The sequence below is a fragment of the Tyto alba genome, unplaced genomic scaffold, assembly GCF_018691265.1.
Source record: "Tyto alba isolate M040663 unplaced genomic scaffold, T.alba_DEE_v4.0 Super-Scaffold_23, whole genome shotgun sequence".
NCBI lineage: Eukaryota > Metazoa > Chordata > Aves > Strigiformes > Tytonidae > Tyto > Tyto alba.
In genome coordinates this window covers 21,854,316-21,878,492 of record NW_024881297.1, presented here as the reverse complement: position 1 = coordinate 21,878,492, position 24,177 = coordinate 21,854,316, and the positions used below count along the sequence as shown (strand labels likewise).

The window sequence follows — 24,177 nt, the reverse complement described above, 5'->3', positions numbered from 1 at the left end:
TGCTGCTCACCTTCATACCACTGATACTCATCTGCTTGCCATGCTCAGCTGCTAAATACCCTTCTTCTCTTCTCTCACTCTCCCAAACCCTAGCTCAAAGCGTGGAGAAGCTTTTCTTATCTGCAAAATGCATTAGATTAGCTCTTCCTATAGGGTTAAAGAAGAAAGAAATACACAGATAATGGGCAAAGAGGACTGGTGGAAGATCACCAGAAAAAGGAAAGAACAGTGAACAGTGAACATTTGCACCTAAGGATGGGTGTTCACAAGAGAAATGCGTCATTGTGAGACCCTAGGAGGGAAGGAGATGAAGCGATAAAAGAGCAAGACCACAGAAAACAGATGGTAGGAATGAATGGAGGAGTCTGACAGAGGGAATCAACTGAGGACACGTAAACAGAGAGGCAAAAATGCAGACTGGCCCAGGGAAACGTGGCATTGACCTGGTCCAGACCTGCGGAAGAAAGCACTGCAACAGCAGTACCGTGCTTTCTTTCTGTTTCTCTGTTCCCATCTTCTGGGACTCACGGGCCACTGCCTCATTACTGGGTGATGGGCAATTGAGAATTGCAACAAGCATTTCCTTCAACAAGCCCTCATCTTCACAAATACCCCACTTACAGAGAGGTGAATACCTCTTCAACTCATATTTATACCAGAGCACACTGCAAGGTAAGCCATCACCAAGCACCCTCCATGCTGCGAAAGAGGCAGCGGTCCAGGGTAAACCAACCTACCAGGTCACTGTCATTGGAAGAAAAGTGCGTCCTGCTTCTCCCCCCCCCAGCCAAGACCTCCTATCTCCAGCTATGGTTCAGCTGTTGGACCTGCACCAGTCCCGGTGCTTGCTGGACCCCTTCATCAGGCAGGTCAACCTAGCAGTCCACCAAGAAACTAAACCAGTGGCTGGGGGGAAGAAAAGAGAGGTTTCTGCTGGGCTAGCAGAGTTGAATCAGCTCAGAAAAGGTTAGCTAAGGTCATAGAAAGGAAGCCAAAGATTTTTAGAAGGAAGGAAGGGAAGCTGAATTTCATGTGCTTTTCAAAAATACATGACAACCTACCTTCAAATCAGAGGTCAGAACACAGTCCCAGCCTGAGCTAAACGTCACTTAAATTAATTTAATTAAAGCAGAAGCAACAGGTTGAGAATAACAGACAAATGAAATGCTGTCTTCCAAGGGGAAGGCTGAATGAAAGTACATTAATATTTAGGCCCCATCGTCGGAAAAAGCTATTCCCAAGTATCTTTTCCTTTGCAGTGGACCATCTCATTTGTAACGAAAGGCACGCACAAGAAAATATTCGGATACGACTGCTCTTTAAATTCACAGGCCTCCTTCACATGAATCAACTTTCAAGTGTAGGAGAACGGTGCACAGGTAGGGAAAGCATCTGCAGTTAAACCCCTGCACTGCAGTGCATAAGATGTATAATCAACCCTTACGCTAAACATGCCCTCCAGCCTAGCAGTGATGTTACTTAAAATATCACAGTTTCAGATCCTGATCCAGAACACTGAGACATTCATGTTCACAATAAAGAAAGCATTAGGTTCTGTGCCATAGTGACACCAAGTTTTAGAAATCCATGTATCACAAATTGCACTGGGGCCTTCAATAAGGAAAAGTTTGCACAGCTCAAAGTTACTGCTGTTACAGTAAACACTTAAATGTCTCCAAAAAAAAAAAAAAGAAAAAAACAAAATCAAAACAGGGAAGTTTTGACTTTGACATTGCTGAACAACCTTGAAGTCTCAAATTTAATGCAGCACAAGTTAATGTGGTGAAGCGAGTAGAATCTGAGTAATAACAAAATTCAACCCATTTAAAATTACTCCACTGTAGCTTTTTATTGTAGCCATTAGTGAGGTTAATTTTTTTAATCTCAGAGAAAAACTTGTATAAACCACCACAGTAGGTATAATCATAAAGGCAGTTAGATAAATGAGTATCAAGGGTTTAGCCTAAGAACATTAAGGAAAAAAAAATCTGGATATCATTTTCAGATTTCATATTAAATCATACGTTCATTTAATACTACACTTTGTTATTGTTTCTATTTAAAACACTAGTTTAATTTTTTACCCTTGCTAAAATACTACAAATCTGGAATAACTTTCCTGTTACCAGCAGAGATTTTTTTTTTAGGTATGTCATCAGAATGGGCTTCAAGAGAATTCAGTGGTGTCCCCAGATGGAGATTACCCAGGTGCCAAGGACATGTTCTTCTCCATCATTTGTATCACTGTGAACTGGGAAGTGGCAGCCCTGAGTATGGGAGGCAGGACAAGGAAAAGATGGAGGAGAAAGAGGTACAAATGTATCCTCGGAAGTCAGAGATGGTCTGCCACGGAGGATGGCTGCATGCAACAGAGACCAGATCTGACTTGGAGAAAAAAATAGAAAAGGAAAAAAAAAACTCAAAACACACACAAAAAAACCTCACTCAACAAAACAAAAACCTGAACCCCACCAGTCAGGAAGAGATCCAGTGAACTCAGCAAGTTCACAAATCATGTTAAGGCTGATGCAAATCAGAGAGGTTGGATGTATTTGGAGCTTTGTTGAAGAGCAGAGTGACTGCAAATAATAGATTCCTACCAAGTAACACCTCCTCAAAGTTAAAGTTTAATTTTGATTTACAGTTCCCTGAATAGCCTCTGAAGGGGAATATTAAAGCTCTTGTAGAAATATCTGCATTATTAAAGAAATGATGAACAGCAATGAGGATTACTTTGTGCTGTTTATGGACTTGTTTACCAGAGCTGTAAATCTATTTTTAAGCTTGTATTGCTTGGAAAGGAAAACTGCGAAATCTGAAGAACTGTCCAGAGAAAAAGACAGGCAGGCAAAAGAGAAGATTTTTTTTTTTTTCCCTAACTATTAGATCCTGTCATTCAAATACCTGTACAAAAATCTGGGGCCTGAAATATTTATAATTTAAACCAACTGCTCTATATCACCGAAGGCTAGGAATGACTCCATTAGAGTTAATTTTACAAGAAATTACCCAGACCTTGAAGGCTAGACATCTTCAGGAAGTAATATGGCTGAACTATAGAACGTTAAATAAATAAGTGATTTTTCTTGGTGTTTTAGACATCACAGCTCCTTTGAGTCTCTGCCATAAATAATAACAGAGAACTTGTTCTTTCCACTAGCCATAACTCTGTGAAAGTTTTATGAAGAAGCCTGAGATTGCTTTAAGATCTTGCAGTCCCCAAATTGCAGCCCATTATATATATATATATTTAATATATATGTACACACTTCTAAAAATGCATGATACGTATCTAAAAGGCAAAATGGGAAGTGCAGTTTTCTACATGGCAAGATGAAATTTGGGGTCCCTTACTGAGCACATCCTAAAGGTCATTGATTTTTAGAAAACAGTGTGTGCTTATCAGCAAGATCTGTAAGTAAACTACAAACACAGCCCAGTCCCCGGCTACTGGATTTCCATAGCATGACGTCTCTGAGCTCCACCTCAGAACAGATGTGAGATCTAAGATCCTTTTTTGCTGATACACTATCAAGAATTACAAGTAGGCTGTGGCAAGCCATTCTTTGCAGCCCTCTGAATCATAATTCTCCCCATAGTCTGTGACATAACTCCCCCCTCTGACCTCAGAAGATTTCACCTCAAATATACCAGCAGCTAAAAGAGCTTTGCAGAAGCATACATATTCATCTGAACAGTGGCCAGCTTTATTTACTTCCCCCCCAATCTTAAAGAACAATAGGAAAATTAAATTTGAGGAATGAGCTGAAACATGCACACTTGCTCCAGGTGGAAATATATTCGAAGTAAAAGCAGTTTTTCAGGGAAATCACATTTTTTTTTTTGCCTGCAAATACCCCTTCTCCTCAGTGGAAAATCGCAAAACATTAAAACTAATGAATTAAATTACCTGCACAAACTAGTTCACTTACTAGGAAACACAACTAAAATCCTGAGTGGTGAAGTTTCCTATTGCACACACCTGCTCATAGTAAACACTGCGGTTAATTACTTTTCCACCTAATGCATCCTGTACAAATATTGCTCCAGAAACACTGTACACACACATAATATGTGTATATATAATACACATACACACAATACTGCCTGTCTCAAGGTGAGCCACAAAAATACCTGAAATAATGCTCACCTACAGGCTCCCATAAACGCTCTGAAGAGATTAACTGCTCCCAGAAGAGTCAGGTGAACAGCTCTGCAGCAGAGCGGAGTGAGAGCCCCTGGGATCCACACTAGGAAGGTGATGCTTATCCTGTGGCACCACCAGAACTGCCACCGCTGACCCATGGCAGCCAGGGCACAGCAGCATGGCCAAACTCGCCTTACGGCATTTTTATCTGCAATAAATGATCTTAATCCTATACTCCACACCCCACAATTTCAGTTTAAAGTGACCAGGGGACGCAAGGATACACATTTCCACTCGTTTTCCACTCCAGCCTTCAAAAGTGGTTAACATTAGTCTAAAAAGCATTTTAAAAAGCAGCAGTAACATGTATGAATAGTCACAGAGACATTGCACTCTGTTAAAAAAACAACTTGGTACTGGTTAAAAGGCAACCCTGTTTTATTAAAGTCCCTACAGCACTGAGTATCATGATTTATTACTTGTCCTGTGGGAAAGCATAGGACTCCTTCAGAGACACCCGTGTGCATGACTGAACAAAAAGAGGGTCTGTGCCCCAAAGGACACTTTAAAGAGAAGAGGAAATACATGCAGACCAGAGACAGGAGCTACAGAGGCACAGGAAAGGACAGCCATGAAGCCTGGGTAGCAAACAGATGCAGATACTGTAATTGAGGGCATAACGCTCACCAATTCAATGAAAATATGTTTGAAAAAAAATTATTTAACTTGCTTCAGGAAAAAAAACACTGCAAACAATTACGATGGATAGAAGGCTTCCCCCATCCCTCCCCTTTCTTCTTTTTTTTTAAAACAAAATCACTATTCTTGTTTCAAATTCTCTTCCAAGAGGCAGATGAGACAAGCAAATTTTTACTGACCTTTCCAGTAACAAAACCAGGATCTAACTGTCTAACAAAACCAGAGAGGGATATCAGGGCTAAAGGCAATGAAAATTTTTCAGTGAAATAACCTGATGAGAGACTCCATCTCTGCTTTGCCAGGGTCAGAAAGAGCAGGACTTTTTCCAAGTCCCAGACAAGACAGCACTGATGGGACACCTGAGGATGCCCAGACAGAAAGGTACAACACAGAGGAGATCCCTGGAGAATTGGGAGGCCAAAATTAATTCACACAGACCCGGGCACTGCAGCTCAGCCATGCAGCAGCGTCCAATCCCGTTTCCCCGATCAGAGAGAAGAGATGTAGGATCCAGCACCCCCAGCTGAGCAGTTCCTGTCAGCCAGGGGAGATTTAGGATCCCTTAAGTAACACTGACCTTAGGCTTACAGAGTCCTGGCTTTGACCTCCCAGGACAGAAGATGGTCTAGGCAGCTTCACTCGGATTGTTTGAGTGTGGCAGACGGGTGAGGTTGGGGTGACACTGCATCCAGGGCAGGAGTCCCCAGGACCCCAGCCCAGGGTTAGGGGCACCCTCCAACTACACTCGCAGGCAGACAGCCTGCAGGCACCAGGACCCCTGCCTGGCACTGGCTTGTGACATTTGCCAAATCCTCCTGAACTGTTCCTCTCTAAAGGTTTCTGAAGGATTCCTCAGAGCTGAAAAACGCATCACAGAAAGGTTTCCAGAGAACTGTTTCTGGGAGATTATGAGTTAAATTTCTAATGTAATTACGTTACAGTGCATTTAAGTGCACATTCTAAATAGAAACAGACTTTTATCTAACAAAGGATCCATTTCAAGTACTTTTTCCTGTACCTATAACACCCATTTCCTTCTGTACCTATTTCAAGCATTGTTCTTCTAGAGTTATTTATACTTCACATCTAGAATTTTCTGCTTTTTCTAAGAATAAAATTGTTGCATATTTCCATCATCTTGTGTTTGCTGTTCATATTCCAGGGAATATTTTGCTGTCACTGCCCTTCAAGGGCGCTTTTGGAACACAAGGAAAAACCTTCATAAAATAAAGACTTTTCTACTTATGGTTCTTCCACACCCCCTATTACTCTGTAATAAAGCACCTCAAACTGTGTAGGGTTAAGAAACTGCTTTACAGGGGCTGGGGAGGAACTACCTGGGCAAAATACCAAAGTTCACCCAGCGAGTCTGTTGTTGAGCCTGTCCTCTCTAAAAAATAGTTTTTGACGCACTGCAACATTTGCCCTTATTGCTTTTGGGCGGAGGTGCTAAAATATGGGATGCTGTGCTGGTGGACAGTTGCCATAAGCCCCCAACGCAGATAAAGAATAAGGAAGAGCAACTCCTAAATATCTCTCTGCATTTTTTCATTGCATTATCATCAGGGAAGTATATGCTGGAACTCTCATACCATGACTGGCAAAACTGATGACGTATTGATGCTTACTTTTGACCATAAGAAGTTAAGGAAATTTTAGTGAGATTGTCTCTGGGTAATTTCGTATAGGAGACTGTTCTAACAAATAAGTTGATCACAGAGAAAAAATAAAACTAATACACAACCCTCAAAAACCCAGATGTCTATGAGCAAGTAGCCACAAACCAACTTAACTCGCAAAGTGAAGTAAGATCACAGTCTTGACTGGGAACATATATACTTGAGGGTTTTACCCAGGATAACTCCTCGCAGATTAAAACATTTCACACAAAATTAAACAGAAATAAAGATTTAAGCTTAAAAATGCAGATAGTAAACTGAGAAGTCTGTTTCCAAATGACAAAATCCCCAAATTCTGCAATCATGAGAAAAAGCTTCTTTCATTAGACAGTCTATCCTCACTTAAAAAAAGAAGACAAAGAGCAGCAGTGTAGTTAACAAGTACAAATTACATTTTGGAAACACGAACATGTAGTAATAAAATCTCAAAATACAAATGAAATAACTGTGGCTCATCAGACTAAATAAAAGTATGCTTGTAAAAAATATTAAAGCAGCAGCAGTATTTTTGAAATAGTAAGGAGTATGGTCAAAGACAACCAGTTGCCAAGCATGAAATCAACTCCCAACTGCAAATATTCAGTAACTTACTCCAATCTGTATTTGGAAAGAAGTAAACAGATGTATTCATAATTCACAGTGATAAAGAGATGGGTTTTGTTCTATCACATATTAGAAGGTTAACAGCCCAATATTTTTTATTCTGCAGAATTAGGCACCTTCTATCTGGGAGTTCAGAAAAAAATCCCCAAACTCTTATAGGGCCCCCTTGCTGGTTTTTAACTTGATCTAGGACACTGGCACATTGCTACTAGGAAGCCTTAAAAGAAAAAAAAAAAAAAAAAATAAAAATTCAAGGCTATGAAACCAGAACATAAGTCTGATTGAACACAGAAAAAAAAATGCATTAGCTGCTGCTTCTTAAAAAGTAGTGTAGATGGGGAATTGTCATCCCAGATGAACCATTTCTGGAAGTTCAGCAAGAACTTCATCAGTCCAATATCATTCAACGCTCTTCTTGATGATCTAAAAGAAAATAAACTCAAAGCTTGCCAAATTTGCAGTCAGCACAAAAATTGATGAAATGTTAAGTAATGACATGGACCTTGTCAGTTTTGCAGATTGATCTATACACTGTCTGAGCAGACTGCTTTAACACAAATACAAGTCCACGTAGGAATACAAGACCACAGCCTCACAAGCACTCTGAAATACTACACTGTGGCTCAAAGGGCAAACACAATCTCTGCAAGTATTAGGAGGTGAATAACAAGCAGAAGTGGGAAGATGAAATTGCCATGAATATGGTGTTAATAAGTCCATTACTGGAACATGTACATCGTGGTGTCTCTACTTCAAAAAGATTGTCGGAAACTTTGACAGGGTTTGCAGAAAAACTTAAGAAAATTAAAAAATTAAATAAAACAAAATAATCAAGTAGAGTCTGGAAAGACAGTTTGACAAGTGAGGCATCAGAGCTGCTTAGTCTGTTTAACTAGTCCAAAAGACAATTGTAGTCTGGAGGTATCTACAGAGAGAAGATATTTCTTACAATAGGGAGCTCAATCTAGCAGAAAAAGGCGAGATGCAAGAGCTGGAAGTTGAAACCAGATAAATTCAGGCTAGAAATAAGGTACATATTTTTAACAACGTGAGTAATTTACCATGGAACAGTTTACTTAGGTGTGTGATGTATTCCTTATCAGCTGAAGTCCCTAAATCATGACTTGAGTATTTTTCTGGAAGATATGTTACAGCTCAAACAGAAGATACAGGAGCCTGATTCACAAATTACTGTGTGAGATCTCTATTGTGCAAACAGTCTGGCTTGTTGATTATAGGAGTCTCTTTGTATTTTAAAGATCTATGAAGATTAGGATGAAAGAAAACAGGAAGAGAGGGGGACATTTGGCAGCATGAAACCATATGAATTTATTATCTTAGAGAAAAAAAAAATCAGAAAAAAAACACGCACACCACCACCAACAACAAAAAACCCTCACGCAGCTTTTATGAAGATACCTGCTGCGTTCATCCATGCAAAGAAGGTTTGTGTCTTGCCTTTATCTAGTGGCTGTGAATAGACAAAAAATGTTCCAGGACAGCTTCTTTGAATTCCTAGGAATAAAAGACAGCAAGGAGGAGGAAGGGAATTGCTTAATGCAAACCAACAGATGGGATTTCAGTGAGGGGCTTGCTTTGTTTTCATACTGAACCATAATCTGTGTAATCTAAAACAGTTTTTATTTGCTGCAGTGACATAAAGACCGTAACTATGGCACATGAATTGTTTTCTCAACCGTTCATCATTACGGAAGGTACCTCTTCATTGCTGAAGACACACTGGGTGCTGAACCAGTCAGCCAGATGAAGATTAGGAGGATGGATCAAATTGTATGTATGGCACTACATTTTTAGTAGCTTTGTCTGCTTTAACTTTTGTGTATGTGTGTGGTTTGTTTTGTTTTGACTTGGAATTCAGCCTTCAAATATGATTATCTAATAAATAATTATAATTCTGCAAAGCCTATTAACTGGTTTCTAGGTGCTATTAGCTACGTAACATCTTTGTGGTGTACACCCCACACTACAAAATCAATGACAGAGGCATTTAGAGTCCTGGTATGATGTTACTGGGATGGGCTGGGGGCCTTATTTTCCAAATCTTATTTCCCAGTCATGGTGCTGCAAATGTCCCCAACCCTGGCGCGGTCCCGTAGGTCCCGTAACGCCCCTTTGTGCAGCCATTCGTGGCAGATGCAGGGAGTTGCAGCGAGCCAGCAGCACTGCATAGAAGCAGGGTCTCCACTGTGATGGCAGCTCTGTACCACAAATCTGTCCCTGCCACTCAGGCACAGCAGGGTACAGCATTACTATATTACATCATTATTACATTGTACACTATACCACAACATGGAAAGGTAAGCAACTCAACGTTTAGGTGCAAAGCCAACAAAAACTTAAGTTACCTGGGAGCCTGGAGCTGCAAATAGTTACTGCCACATATACTGCTTATTATTTTGCTCAGGTCCAATATTTACGTTTCAGCAACTGCAGTTATTTACTTGTGGTTTCTCAGCATACTTATATTCCCATATTGTTTTAAAAAATAAAATACTGCCTTCTATTAAAAAACATAGGAAAATATGTACAAAGTTCTTCTTCATCTTAAAAACAAATGGATTTAAAATGTAGGCAGCTACATATATAAGCACTCTGCTTGAAAGACATACTTCATCTTTAAATAGCAGTAATCAATATACACAGTATATAACCTAAACTAATTTGTATTATGAATCCTTAATGGATGCATGCTTTGGTCATTTTTATTATTAATATATTATTGATTTACAGAATACATTACCACCTTCGGCACTGGGATTTGCTGGAGTCCCTACATCCTGTATGTAGTTTTAGTCAAAGTAGGATCTGAAAGTCAATAACCCATTTACCACCAGCATAGCCCTTCTACAGAGATAGATATTTTAATGATGGTTTAGACTTGCACAGTGGAATCACTTGTCTTACAGTGGCACTTGTAAGTCATTGTTATTCACGTAAAATTATCCATGAGGCCCGCTGCTTATCTTTCACTCTTCTTTATTGTCAAAACACTTTGGGAGTCAAAATTCGGAAGAACACCGGCAAGCTAACCTTGCAGATCCCTTGCAGGGCAGTTTCTCTGAAATCAAAAGACCCGCTTGGGCTCTTTTGCTCTGAATCAACGAACAGTTCCTCCGTCTTTGTCACCATTCACATCAGGGAGCAGTGTTTGACTCCTGCGGTTGCCCAGGAGAAAGGGAACCAAACAGCCTTCTTTGATATGAATACTAATATCAGCAGACAGGGAGAAGACAGCATGCCAATCAGCCCCTGCACTACCACCATGAACAGGCTGCGGAGAACATGTCAGCTGCTATTCAGTGAGGCTTCAGGAGGAGTCTACAGTAAGATGGGTACATCACAATATTGCTACACAAGTCAAATCCAAAATGTTTGTTTACCACTACAGCCAGAAATGAGAGGGGAAAAAAGGGTGTAGGGTTACAGCTACTTTGGTGAAACAATCCTACATTGTTAACTTACAGATTTATGTTACGCAAGCACAACAGCACATGTGTGTCTTGCTGGGATATTATCATGCCTTGGGCAAGTCAGGCTTTATGTCAAAAACTGAGAATAGAAAGGGCAGAGACGCAGTATCGCAAGCATTATCAGCTCTTTAGCTGCTCAATGAGATGACTCTCCTATAATCTCAAAATCAGCTACTTCCAGAGTAAATCCAAAGTAATACACTGTTTTTCTGCTTTTAATGCCTGTTAAGAGATGGATGAGAATGCAGCCCCCTTGGAGAGAAAGGTCTGCAATGAGAAACCCCTGCTTTTTATTTTTAACTGATACATATGAGGACAAAGAAATAAAATATATATATGGTAGGAACATTTTGCTCCCTTTTTGACAAAGAACAAACAACTGCAGTAGAGACAACAGTAATCAAAAACACGCCTGAGAAAATAACAGCTGCAAAAAGCAAAAGTCATATCAATTGCTTAGGCCTCTCTGCACACAGAAGCTAAGTGAGGTGAAGCGAAAAAGTTTAATTCACTGAACTGACTAGAATTAAACAAATAAGCCATCTAAAAAGTGGCAGATAAGCTCCTCAAGACCTGGCTGTAATGCACACTGTCACACAAACTTTAAACTGACCTTTTTTATCTGTTGTCCCATTTCTAACCTAAAAGCAAGGTGCTTATCCCCTTCTCCTCTGTTTCTTTCCCACACAGGGATGGCTCCCCGCATGTGCCTTGCGGGGGATGCCCAACATGAGCCAAGGTTAGAAGCCAGCTCAGGCCAGGTTGTTGCTCCAACACCAAAGGAGACAGGAGAGCTTCAGCAGTGTGTTGAGAGGTCCATGAAAATAATAAGAGCACGAGGGGAAAACATCACATAAGCCTTCCCTGCTTTGTTGCCACCCAATTGTTTCTCTCTTTGCAGAGGTAACTTTGAGCACCAGCCATAGGGCTGTGCGAGAGGCCATCCTAGCAGATACAAAGCCTGGCAGATCCAGAACAGACACGCTGGAAGCTCTTCCAGGCTATGGTAAGGCTCTTGACAGCCTAAAAATGTTGGAAAAAAAAAATACCCAAAACCAGTAACAAACAAAACAAACAAACAAAAAAGCACCTCACCTTTTAACCTTTTATGAAGTACAGGAAAAAGCTTCCAAAGGCCCAGCTGACATCCATGAGGCAACTTTTAAGCAGCTTTTTCTGCTTCCATCCTCATTCACCGGTGGCAATAAGAAAACAAGACCAAATAGAAAATTATTCTGACTGATGCCTGTTAATGGATGTGCCACACACGGAGACAGTCCTGGAAATTATCGTTTCTCCATAGTGGCAGTCCCCTGCTGGCATGGCTTGTGTCCAAGACCCTGAAGATAGAGGGCAATTCCCATTTTTGTGAATGTTTACTGTATCACGATCCCTGTTCAGCACACGCACACAAAGCACAGTGAACCTGGTAAACACTGAGAGTTTTTTCCCATGTATCTTGTGCTAGGCAGGCACACAACAAAATACCACATTTCTAAAATTAAACTCTATTAGCAGAATTAAATAAAGAGGTGCCACAACTTCACTTCAAAGCCATAGGCAGAAGTTTGCAGTAGTTGTTTCAATTAAATGTGCTATTCACCTAGACTCACACTGAACAAAGCAATCTGTAAGGCACACCAGAACTGGAAAATAATATTCAAACCATATCTCTCCCTCTCATTTTTAAACACACGGCCAACACTGCTCCATTGATATATCTTCCAAACAAAATAAACAACCTGCAAAGATATTTTTATATTTATTTAAATGCAATTTAAAACAGCTATGCAAAATAAAGAAATAAACAGAACCTACAGGAAACTTTTCCTTTCAGCCCACCCAACCAAGAAGTTTTTCATTTCCTTCTCCTCCTTCAATCGTTTCAGCAAGGGAACCAGGGCAGAGAGATGGTGGGTAGGAGATGAGGAGGCTGGAGGCTGTCACTGGTGGACAGCTTGGCTCTCTTGGGTGAGCCTACCCATACTCTGCATTGTCCCTCCTTTAGAAACACAGAGACATTAGCATTGCAATTCCCAGTGATCATTTTCTGCAGCATCTTTGTGCTCATGACATACAAATGCCATCAGTCGCCATCTCCATGCCTGGAAGCCCGTCCACTGTGAGCAAGTGCATTCAGAAACACCCTAATAACTTCCTGGGGACAGGAAGCTGAGGAACTCATCCAGGTCAGCTTGCCATAACCCAGAGCAAACACCATTTTTGTTGTGAGTTAAGCAGCCGTGTCTCTCTTCTCCTTGGCAATAGGAACCGCTTTTTTTCTGCATCCTCCTTAATGGCCTTGGACTGGACCAACTCTTCAGTTTGCTAAAGGGCTCTCTTGATTCTGTCAGCTGCCCATCAAAGATGGGGCAGTGTCAAGGGATGCAATGATTTCTCCACCAGCATTAGCAGTACTTCATGTTTCAGAAGTCACACAGGCATTGCACAGATGGAGAGAGTAGGAGACAAGGCCAAGTGAAGATGCTTCTTTTTATTTCTGTCCTCACCTTGTCCTGTAGACATTCATCAATATAAGAAGGATCTGAACCTGTTGGAGTGAGTCCAGAGGAGGTCACAAAGATGATCAGGGCGTTGGAGCACCTCTCATATGAAGACAGACAGAGAGTTGGGGTTGCTCAAGCTGGAAGAGAGAAGGCTCCAGGAAGACCTTATAACAGTCTTCCAGTACCTAAAGGGGACCTAAAAGAAAGCTGGAGAGGGATTTTTTACAAGGGCATGTAGTGATAGGATGAGGGATATGGGCTTAAAGTTGAAAAAGAGTAGATTTAGATTCTATGTGAGGAAGAAATTCTTTCCTGTGAGGGCAGTGAGACACTGGCACAGGTTTCCCAGAGAAGCTGTGGCTGCCCCCTCCCTGGAAGGGTTCAAGGGCAGGTTGGACGGGGCTTGGAGCACCCTGGTCTAGTGGAAGGTGTCCCTGCTGATGACAGCAGAGTTGGAACTATATGATCTTTAAGGTCCCTTACCAACCCAAATGATTCTATAATCTCCTTCAGTTGCATCTTCATATTACATTCAAACACCAGACAGAGCGCAGATATACGCTCTGCTCCACTGCCCCAGAGTATTCTCCAGTGTTGTCCTAGGATTACATCCATTCCCCACCACAGGTGGTATTGCTGTACATCAGATGTACGAACCTCCAGGCAAAAACCTCTCTTCTTGCACAGACTTGTTATCACAACATGCTTGCATTTGCCTGCTAGTCGTAGAATGGCTGCATTGTTTCTCACCAAGGCTTAGTCATATAGGCTTATACTTCCCATTTATCAGCATGGCTGGGATTACACAGCAGCTGGTTTGGCAATCCAGAGCAAAGTGAATAGGCTGTTGACTCACAGCATAGCTGCAAATACTGCAGTTGAATGTTTGGCAACCTCCTCTAGCACGGCACATACAGACTAGGTCCGTACCTCCTGCGCGCTGGGCTTCTGCAGCCCACATGAGCTTCTGCATTAGGTTTTCAGCCCTTCACTGGGTCTTTCAGCTAGCTTTCTCTCCACCCTCCCTCTTCTAGCCAGCATGCATCATGTGAATTCACTGCTAGGTATTCTTTAATACCTCCAGACACTATGTGCTGGAGCCAGAGCTGTCAGCTACCTAACGGAGTTAACACTGCCTTCTCCCGCATCTTGGTTCTGGGCAACAGAAGCAGTATTGCTCCACCTGGGGCAAGGACACTCACAAATCCCAGGCAGCCTTTGGCAGCATTCCTGGCTACAGGTTCTCATTCATACCTTGGGGTCACTGTTCTCCCATAAACTGGGAAGCAGATTTTATGGTTGCTTTCTTATCTTTATCCTTCAGGAAGGTCTGTGGACAGACTCACATCTTCTTTTCTCTCTCACCCTGCTCCTTCAAGGGGATTTTGTTTAAAATGAACGTTTTCTCCTGCATTTGAGATCTTGCATACAGCTCTTTAATTTAGTTCGATGGTGACAGTCGTTTTCTTCTCCTTTTAATCACACTCTCATGTTGATGTATGGTTAGCAGTCCCGATTTGAGCAGCAAGGTGGACTACAGATCTCTAGAGGTCCCTTTGAACCAGCACTGCTGTAATTCTTGCCCCTTGTGGGTCTCATTGGCATCACCGTACTTCATGCTTCATATTCTAGATAATACCCCAAACTGAGCAGTTACTTCAGGAACAGAATTAGCAAAGGTAGAGCTACAACTACAGCACACACCCTGGCCACGTTCACAGGCTGCCGCTCTCTTGTTTCTCCTAGCCTGGCTTCTTTCCTCCCTGTACCAGGGAGGTTGCTATGGAGATTTCTTCAGAAACAAAGAGAAAAAGGGATACAAGAAATACAAAGCACCGGGAAAGGCATGGAAGAGAAAACAAATGTAATAGTACAATATCCATTTTCCCCAAATCTTCACCTAGAAAGCTGCTAATGAAGAGACCAGACCCTCAAATGCTCCTGCTGTGTGGGCACATTCCCTCATCACACTGCACGGGCTCTTCACAGTGCTGGGAGCCCCCCTAAACAGCACCTCAGCAACACATGATGCTAAAGGAGGCAGAGTTGCTACATACATGTGCAGATACATGCAAAAAGAGCTGGTAGAAGACTCGGTGGTGGCAGCTGAAACACACAGAGACAGCAACTCTGTGTGTAGCCTCTCCACATACAAGCAGAGAGCTCACTGCCCAGAACATCACACCGGCACTGCCTGTATGCAAGACCTGCCTTTACTATGAGCCAGCTGCCCAAAATCAGGGAAAAAATGGGTCTGGGCCCTGCGTGAGGGTGGTCGGGCAGCACATTGACATTAACAGAACACAGCTCCACGCTAAGTAATGGGGACTGCTACATTTCATAGGGACAGATCAGGCTGCAGAAACTGAAAAGAGCCCAGCGGTTGTGCACACACTAGCAAGAAGCACCATACACACCTGCCCTGGTCTTACAGCTTCTCCTATGGGTCAGAAAAGGTGTGATCCCGGTGTCTCAGTGGGCTGCCATAAAAATATCTCCTGCAATCATGTCAAGAGAGTCTGCAACACATCTTTCACATGTATGTGCTAGGTGGCTGATGGCACTGGGTGAGTGTTCTTTTTGTTGTGGCTGTAAAACTGTGCTGCCTTTGGGATTAGGGACACAAAGAACTCACAAAACAAAGTGGTCAAAACAACTAGACAGAAAAGGTCCTAAGACCTTTTCGTCACTCTTAGAGTTTTTGAGAATGCCTTAAGTGATCAGTACTAGTTTTCAACACTTACTTCAAGATGCCCGTGTGGCTCTCAAACCAAAACTGGTAGGCAAGAAAGTGGGAAGCAGGCAAAGCAAGGAAAGAGAAGAAAGAGAAGAAATAATAAAGAAAAACCAAGCAACTCAGAAAACACAGTGGGAAAATTACAGCAGCTCCATTCACAGCAGTACTCAGGGCTGTTCAGTGATCCTGCAGTCATCTATCACCAACACACTAACAGGATGGAGAGAAACAAGGTCTGATAGACATTAAAAAATAGGTACTTGTAACTACATTGATTGCACCAGTTTTCCAGATTATGCCTTATTTTAGCTCCTCAAAACAAATGCCAGCACCTGGTAGCTGTTTGGTGTTTTCAATTTCTCTGGATATTGACCTTGTTATCTTGACTTATTCCCAGCACATATGTTGAGTCTGAAGACAAATGCAGTTCCTGGTCAAGGCTATTTTACACACTTATGTAAGCTCAGTTCCCACAGCATTTTACGTTTTTCTGCCTGCCATGCAAGGAGAGACAGAGCAGCACTCCTGTTCTCACTTTACACACCAGGGTCTGAAGGGGTTATGAGTCAGGTCCACAAGGAGTGGTCAGAAGAACTGGCATAAGCCTCAGCCCAAGGACTGGCATGGGACTTCCATCAAGAGCCGGTGCTTACCCCTGTGCTGCATCTTCCCTACAAGCCTCAGTTTGGCAGTGCAGTCATCACCTCTGGTAGCCTCACCGTTGCCACAGCAGCATGCAAGCACCTTACTCACATTCATCAGCCATCTCACTGGGCTTCTCAATACACGGAAATGAGCCCAAGCATCTCATCAGTGGTCATAAGGAAAGCCTGTGCAAAAGCAGGATCCTCAGCTTATCTATTTTTCCTAGCCAGCTGATAGAACTGGAAATGTTTGGGAAAGAAAAGTCACTGCTCTGCCTCTCCTCATGCCTCCATGACAGCCCTCCGGACTGGTCAGAGTGCACAGAGGCAGCATTCTGCTGCACAGCATGCAGGTAAGCAGCCTGCATGCATATGCTCAAAAGTACGAAGCCCTGCTGTTGAGCATTATCCCTCACAAGCATTCCCACACCAAGCAAGTTCCTAATAAATCCTCTAGCTTTCAGCAAGGTCACTAAAAGATCAGATATTGACTTCACAGGTGGGAGGACGTAAGGCAGTTCAGCTCTGCAGAGCAGATACAAAGCATGAATCCTTAGCTGAAAAAAAGATACAGCCTGCGATGAAGGTACAACAGCAAATTGCGTCTTCTTCAGCGATAACTGACCCATCACTGAAGTATCACAATTTAGTCTTCACTCAGAGGCTGGATACTGCAGCACGCCCCTTGGTGGAACGACTTTCACCCAAGCAAAAGCTAAATATCCTTCCTATAAGCATGATACGAATGTAATGAAACAACTTCTTCAGCTTGGAAAAGACACAAGAGAGAGAGGTATGTTTGAAATGTCTAACATTGGTAATGGTATGAAGAAGGTAAATAGGAAATAATTGTGCAGTACTTGTCATAATACCACAAATGAGGAAAGCCAATAAACTACTCATAGTGGCAAGGTTCAAACAAGCATATATATTTTTGCACATAAAAATGACCTTGGGAACTCACTGGCACAGGATAATGTGGAAGCCAAAGAGACATTCAAAAAGAACTAAAAAAATTCCTACAGCACACAGTCCATCAGTGGCTGTAACCTGACAGTCCAGATGTTATCTCCAGATTAGAAAGTCTTTATATCAGAAACAGAGAAGGTATTCCAGGAGAACAATTGCAGATGTACCATGATTTTCATACTACTTGTCTCCCCACCGCATCTGCTGCTAATTATTGCTAGGGACAGGACACTGGGTCAGCAAGTCCTCAGCCTGATCCAGTAACGCTTTCCTTAAGGATGTTCTCACTGCTTGGAACAGAAGAAAGAGTAAGGTAAAGTGTCTTCTATCATCCCACTAACAAAAATGGGTGTGGTTTGTGAAGAAGAAGGGAAAATTAGAGATAATTTAGGTAAATCGACTTCCACCCAGCTACTGTGCAGAGAAAACCTGGAAAAGTACATATGTTATTCTCTTTATTCCTGCACCCTATTGCTCTATTAAATAAAATATCATTAACATCAGTGTAAAGAGTTATTTCCCAAAGAATTTGTTTGCAAAGCTTCCACTGGCTTAACACCGCTTTCCCTGAACTCTGTGTTAAAAATCCCATTGAGTTCAACGCTATCTCCCTTCAGTGCTATCAATGGCAGCAGGAGAGAACACACCTCACATGCTAATCCTCCAACTAAAGCTAAAAACCACCAGGGGAAACATTCAACAGGAACCCAACACACATTACCTGCCTCTATCATTTAAACCCAAGCATTCAAAGAGAACAGGTTTTTGATATCAACATGCCAAAGTCAAGTGCGATCACAGGAGCATGGCCTGTCTCACCATTCACACAAAAGCAGTGGAAATGGGGGTAGGCTAGAGACTCCAGTATATCCTTATACTCTGCTCTGGAACAGTATTAGTCTTGTTTCACATGGGAACACGACTTGTATAATATTGTTATGTACATGTCTATATTTGAGCATCCCACCAAGTCACTGACTTTTGAGTAAAGGAAAGGAAATTTTGCTAATGACTAACTACCCACCTGTCAGGTAAGAACAGTAAACAAGGCAAAAGAGAGAAACGCTATTGGCACAGAAGAAGCTCTAGTTTCAACTCAGCCCATACTAGACACCACGGGAATCCAGTTTATTCAGTGCTTTGCTAAGCCACCATTCCCTGACTCTGACAGGTGGGCACATATGGCAATGAGCAATGCCTGGTTAATCCAAAGACTGTATTCAAGTGTCAGAATATCCCACCAGAGCAGAAGCAGCAGCAGGCCACATGAGTGGGATCTTGCTCTGCTTTCCAGTCACAAAAAAACCTTTCACAGTCGACCCCCTGCTTCCAAGCCTGCAGAACCAAGAATCTCTAAATCGCTTCTCCCTGGGTATGGACCAGCATCCTAGGGGTTAATTATAACATAAATATTGATCAAATCCAGTCTACCCCACACACAGCCAGGTGGTACAGCTGTCAAGCTGCTCTGTCAGTGTGTAAGAATTAATTGTGCTACCAGTCTTACCATAAGCTCACGGCAAAGTCACATTTTAACAGTCAAATTAATTTCAAGATTTCATTTTCTTCCTGCCATTTTAAATTACCATAAAAAAAAAAGATACAATACTTCAGGTATATAATAAAACACTTTCCCATGATCTCTAGCACGGTTCTATTAATGCAGATCACTCAGCTTTAACAGCTTCTCCCAGCAAGCCTCATGTGAGACTCACGCAATGATTCAGGAAAGGTTCACTCTCGCTCCCTCACACATACCAAAGGAACTCTTCTACCACATTTTAATGAAATCTATAGGTTGCATAAAACTAACAAGGTAGTACTTTTCACAGTACACTGCCATTCAAGATTTGTCTACTAAAAGAGAAAAAAAAGCTTAACAAGTCACATGCATTTATAATGCCATTTTATAAGCATTTTAAATATTTATACAAAAATATATGTAATACATTGAAAATAAAGAGCTGCAGTGAAATACAGTAATAGCCTGGACAGAGGCAATGATAGGGCTATCTCAGAAAGTAGCTGCCGAGGTCCTCAGATAACATAGCCAATGAAGAACCAACAGAGGAAGAAAGTCACTGAAACAATAAATTGTTGGACCAAAAAACCTTCACTGCAGTAAGGAAATAAAGCCAAAGAAACCTCCGAAGAGTCACTTTGCTTAGCAGAAGTTGCCAAAATCATGTGATATACAGCAGCATCCAGCTGAAAATAATATCTAGGCCTGAATAATGGTTAGTGCATTACACTTTCTCCCTCTCTCCTATCCTAAGGAGCATGGGAATTGCAGCTTTCAGGCTGTTTGAAGTTTCCATACCATTATATTTTAGGGCATTGAAAAATATGTCTTTTAAAAAATAACAAAGATTTCTGAAAGTTAAGGCGGGGAGTGGTAATAAAAATATTGAAAAAAAAAAAAAAAAAAAAAAAAAAAAGGCAAAAAGTAAAAGAAAAAGCAAGAGAGCCACTATCTTCCAGCCTAGTCCAGGACGGTATTTCCCAGTCCAGGCACCCTGAATTTTCAGACCATTTCTGTCTACACGTCCCTTCAGGCGTGGAGGTTACACGAATGATGCTGACCTTGCTGTCTGCAGGACAAGCATTCAGGAGCTACCTCGACTGTGTCAAGGTGAGGGTAAAGTGACTTAGGGGCTAGAATCCTAGCCTTCAAGAAGTCAACCGAAACTTTAGCAGCTATCCCACAGTTGTTCCAAGCCAGTGAACCGCTGATCCACAGACCAAGACGACTTGGAAAGTGAACAGGACCTTGTGGAACAAAACTGCATAAATTTTCAGGGCAGGGTTACTGAATGATGAGATGAAGCGAAGCAACATATGTTTGAAAAAAAGAGAGGTTTCTTCCTTCTATTACTGTCTACTCAGCATTTTACAGTGTGGTTTAAAAGGTGTAGGAATAAGGATTAAAAACTGTCACATTTGCACTAAAGTGAAAACCAGAGCATCTGTACCTGCACTACTGCCTCCTGTGCCCGTTAGCATGGAGGGGTAGCCCCCAGGCCAGCGAGCTGTTGGCAACCATCAGAGACCACCTCGCACAGCAGGACAGCCCAGCATGAGCAGAAAGCACCATCAGCTGCAGGAACAACACTTTTCAGAACAGCAACTGCTGCCTGGCTCTGGAGCCCACATCCAGAAAATGACCCTGCAAGCACGTGTTTGAGGAAATCAGCTTTACCCTGTATTTCTACCTACAAACAGGACAGTATGGCTAAAGCCAACCCTTGGTTGCACCAGCCTATCAGAGACCTATGGGTTACCACATCTGGCTGCATTTCTGCTATCCTCACCTGTAAGACCTGTAGACCCAGCTGAATGGGTGAAACTTTTTTGCATTACTTAAAAGGAATGTATTATATCTATTTCTGGATGGGGGGGGGGAAAAAAAAAAATGGAAAAAGGCGCGATCGAAAGCCACATTTTAAAATCCTCTTTCTATGTAAGAGTCAGTTCATTTTCACTCTTTCACAAGAGTTAACTTCAAAAACAAGCAGGAAACATTCAGGCTACACCACCAGTATTTCAGTTTTGAGGACAGCAGCTTTTCTGAAAACTGAGCACGCATCCTACAAGGCATGCCATGTGTACAAACCCTTCTCCCACAAGATAATCATTTGCAAGTTACCCAATATAGGACAAGCATGTTCTCCAACACAGACAACACAATATACTAAATAAAAACATTTGCTACTACTTCACCAGATTTTATCATTTTTTCTCACTACAAAAGAAGTGTATAAAAGCACCTATTTTTACATTTTGTTTAATACCAAAGTTCTGTAAGCCATCAGTGGTTCAAGTCACCCTGTTCCTTGGTAATACCAAAAAGTTAGAAAAAAAGCCACAGAATCTAAAATTTTATTCTAGCCTAACATGCACCTGTTTTTATGCTTTACTTGACACACACGTGGATTAAGAAAGTACGCTTGTCAGGTTGGTGTTGTTCAGTATGCATAGCCCCCAGAAAAGCTGGCTGAGAATGTTCTGACAAAACTTGTTCTTTCATCAGAAAGTAGTGATCTGTCAAAACGAAATCTGTTCATGGGAAGACAGGAAATTCTGAGAAATCTTTTTGGGAAAAGAAAAATGCGTATAAAACAAACTTCCAAATTGTTAAAATGTCCAACTTAAACATCTTCTAAATGAAGAAATTAAACTAATCTTGAATGCCTTTTCATTTCCAAGTGTGTATTAATCTTTTTTTCAATCAAGTTTAAAATGTGGTGCTTCCAAAGACCATAAATCCAGTATTTTCACTGATGAGTTCTCATACTCTTTTTTGCATTCCCAAATTATATAGTGATTCAATTTGAGACACTAACATTACAGTCAGGATGGGAAAATTTTCCTTTCTTTTCCCATCAAAATTATTTTGGAAGGATCAAAAAAGCCTTTCTTCCTCTGGCTCTTCTCAGGAGATAGCGAGTCTGCACTGTCACAGTCATGCACACAGCCACACTCTACTGAGCTCCTTTAGGATTAGGATTTTATGAAACAAACTACCTCTAATGAATGTTAAATATGAGAAATAGAAGATGGTATAAGAAAAACAACCATGTTTATCATAAATTTCAATTTCTTAGAGAACATCAGAAAACAAATCCCCATTGCCCACAGCAAAATCTTGTCACAAATCGTACATTTTAGGAACTAGATGCAGCATAGGAAAGAGATCTCTATTTTTTTTTTTTTTCCCTTGGTTTCTGGTGAAAGTAACCTCTCTGACAATAACTGCAAGAAAACATAACACAAATCCAGACTCAGGTGAAGCAGTTATAGCAGCAAAACCATCAAAACCTTTTTCTTCTGAGCTAAAATTACCACTCCATTTTCACCCCATGCCTCTGACATTCATGACATCTAAAAAAATATCTTTCTTTTCAGCTCCCATCAAACTCTGACTAAACTGAGAAAATCTGAAGTGCGAGCATCTACCTGGTCATTCTCAATCAGGACCATATGGAGAAAAGACAGCACTCCCAGGAGGTTCTTTCAGAATTTCACTCCCTTTCCTTCACAACAAATAGTTTAATAATATCTTCCTGCATTGGGACCTCACCTAGTTGCAAAGTTGTAAGATAGGGCACACCGTAACACCACCATTCAAAAGCTTGCCAGTTTGGGGAGCACAAGATACCAGAAGTGCAGTGATCATCACACTCATTAAAACCTGCCTGAACAGCTGGATTTATGATGCCCATATTTTATTGCCTTTTTCAACATAAGGAAATGAGATGTGGCATAAGCAGAGCTGACTGAGTATCTGAAGAGCAGTTTCTGCAGGCAACCTTTGGGTGGATGTCAGCAAGCTGTGGCATGGGAGTCTGCTCCCGAGATTGACAGTAATGGGCAAGTCCAGAAGGTCACAGCTGCTGAGCACCTAATTGAAATTTGAAAACCTGAGTCCTGGGTTATTAATGCTACTGCTGATAAACTCTCCCCTATGCCTCCCCCCACAGCCATTATTGCTTTTATGATAGTTTTGAAGATACAGTCAGTGCTATTTATGTGACGAGCACCACATTAAAGCTGTTTTTAATAAATGCACAGCTCGATATTCCTTTGGGTTACCTCCCTTTTGGCTCAGTGACATTTTTTTTCTGAGACAACTGTAAGTCTACAATGCCAGCTATGCCAAAGCACTTGGTTCAAGCTAAGTCCTCTGTACTAGCAAGTCTCCTGCTTTCTGTCTGGAGAAAAGACATAGTTTCAATCTCAACAGGGAAATGAGATCACCCATTACTTCAAGCTTTGCCTCAAACATTCCCAATGCCCTCACTGGTTTGCACTTTGCCTGGGGCAAAGTACGGCTGGTTTCTGTTAGCTGAGCATAGGGCAGAACAACCAAAAACTCCTGGTTTTATTAACAGCAACCTGTTAACCAACAAGCATAAAAGAGAAAGTAAACAGATTTCAAACTTCATTCAAGACCTGCTAGGCACATAAAATCATCTGAAGCACAAATGTTAGTTAAAATTAGTATATCCTGGTTGCCACTTGTGGAAAATTAGATAGGCCCTAAATGTCCGCTTAATGTCATTTATCTCCAAAAACCTGCACATCTCCACAGCCAGCTGCAATTTCAATTTTTTTTATCAATTTCACTTCCTGGCTGAAGCAGGAGCCTGGAAGTGTGATTCAACAAGCAGCTTGGTTTAAAAAAAAAAAAAAAATGACAACAAAAGGAAAAAAAAACAACAAACAAAACCAAAAACAACGTGGCAGGGCTTTGATTTTATTGTCTCTTTAATTTCCATACTGAATGTGCACAGCATACACACACAAAGACTGCAGATTTTCAGGGTTCTTTCAAAAAATTAAAATGGAGAACAACAATGCCTCACTGCCAGTCTCCACAAAAATGTGCCAGCAATGTGAAAATCAGCCCAGGATACGTCTTTTTTGCACATCATTGTCAGTAATAGAAGTTCTTCAGGCAAATTAAACCACAGTTGTTGCTATGCAATTTGATGGTATTTATTGGAGCTGCACAAGTGTAACTAATTATCCACATAGAAAAAATTTAGTAAGCCATGTTTTCTCCAACACAGCAGAGGAAGACTAACCACCTTTCCTAGCTCTAATTTCCTAGCAGGAATTTGTAAAATATAAATATAGCAATATTGCTGTCATCAGGAAGGTGACATTACAGCACAATAACTTAGTCAAAGCATGTGAAA

At 41.4% G+C, this 24,177-nt stretch overlaps 1 protein-coding gene across 27 annotated transcripts in view; it reads right to left on the bottom strand.

Moving 5' to 3' along the window:
- Positions 1 to 24,177, bottom strand: part of ADGRL3 (adhesion G protein-coupled receptor L3) — a 520,467-nt gene that overhangs the window by 285,442 nt on the left and 210,848 nt on the right. The window contains exons 1-2 of one of the 27 annotated variants that reach the window (XM_032997630.2): positions 14,244 to 14,256; positions 5,424 to 5,429 (exon numbers count right to left, since the gene is read on the bottom strand). The exons of the other annotated variants lie outside the window; for them this stretch is intronic. The gene's annotated coding sequence lies outside the window, so the exon portion shown is untranslated. Of the gene's footprint in view, positions 1 to 5,423; positions 5,430 to 14,243; positions 14,257 to 24,177 lie in introns of those variants that run through there. 27 annotated transcript variants of the gene reach the window in all.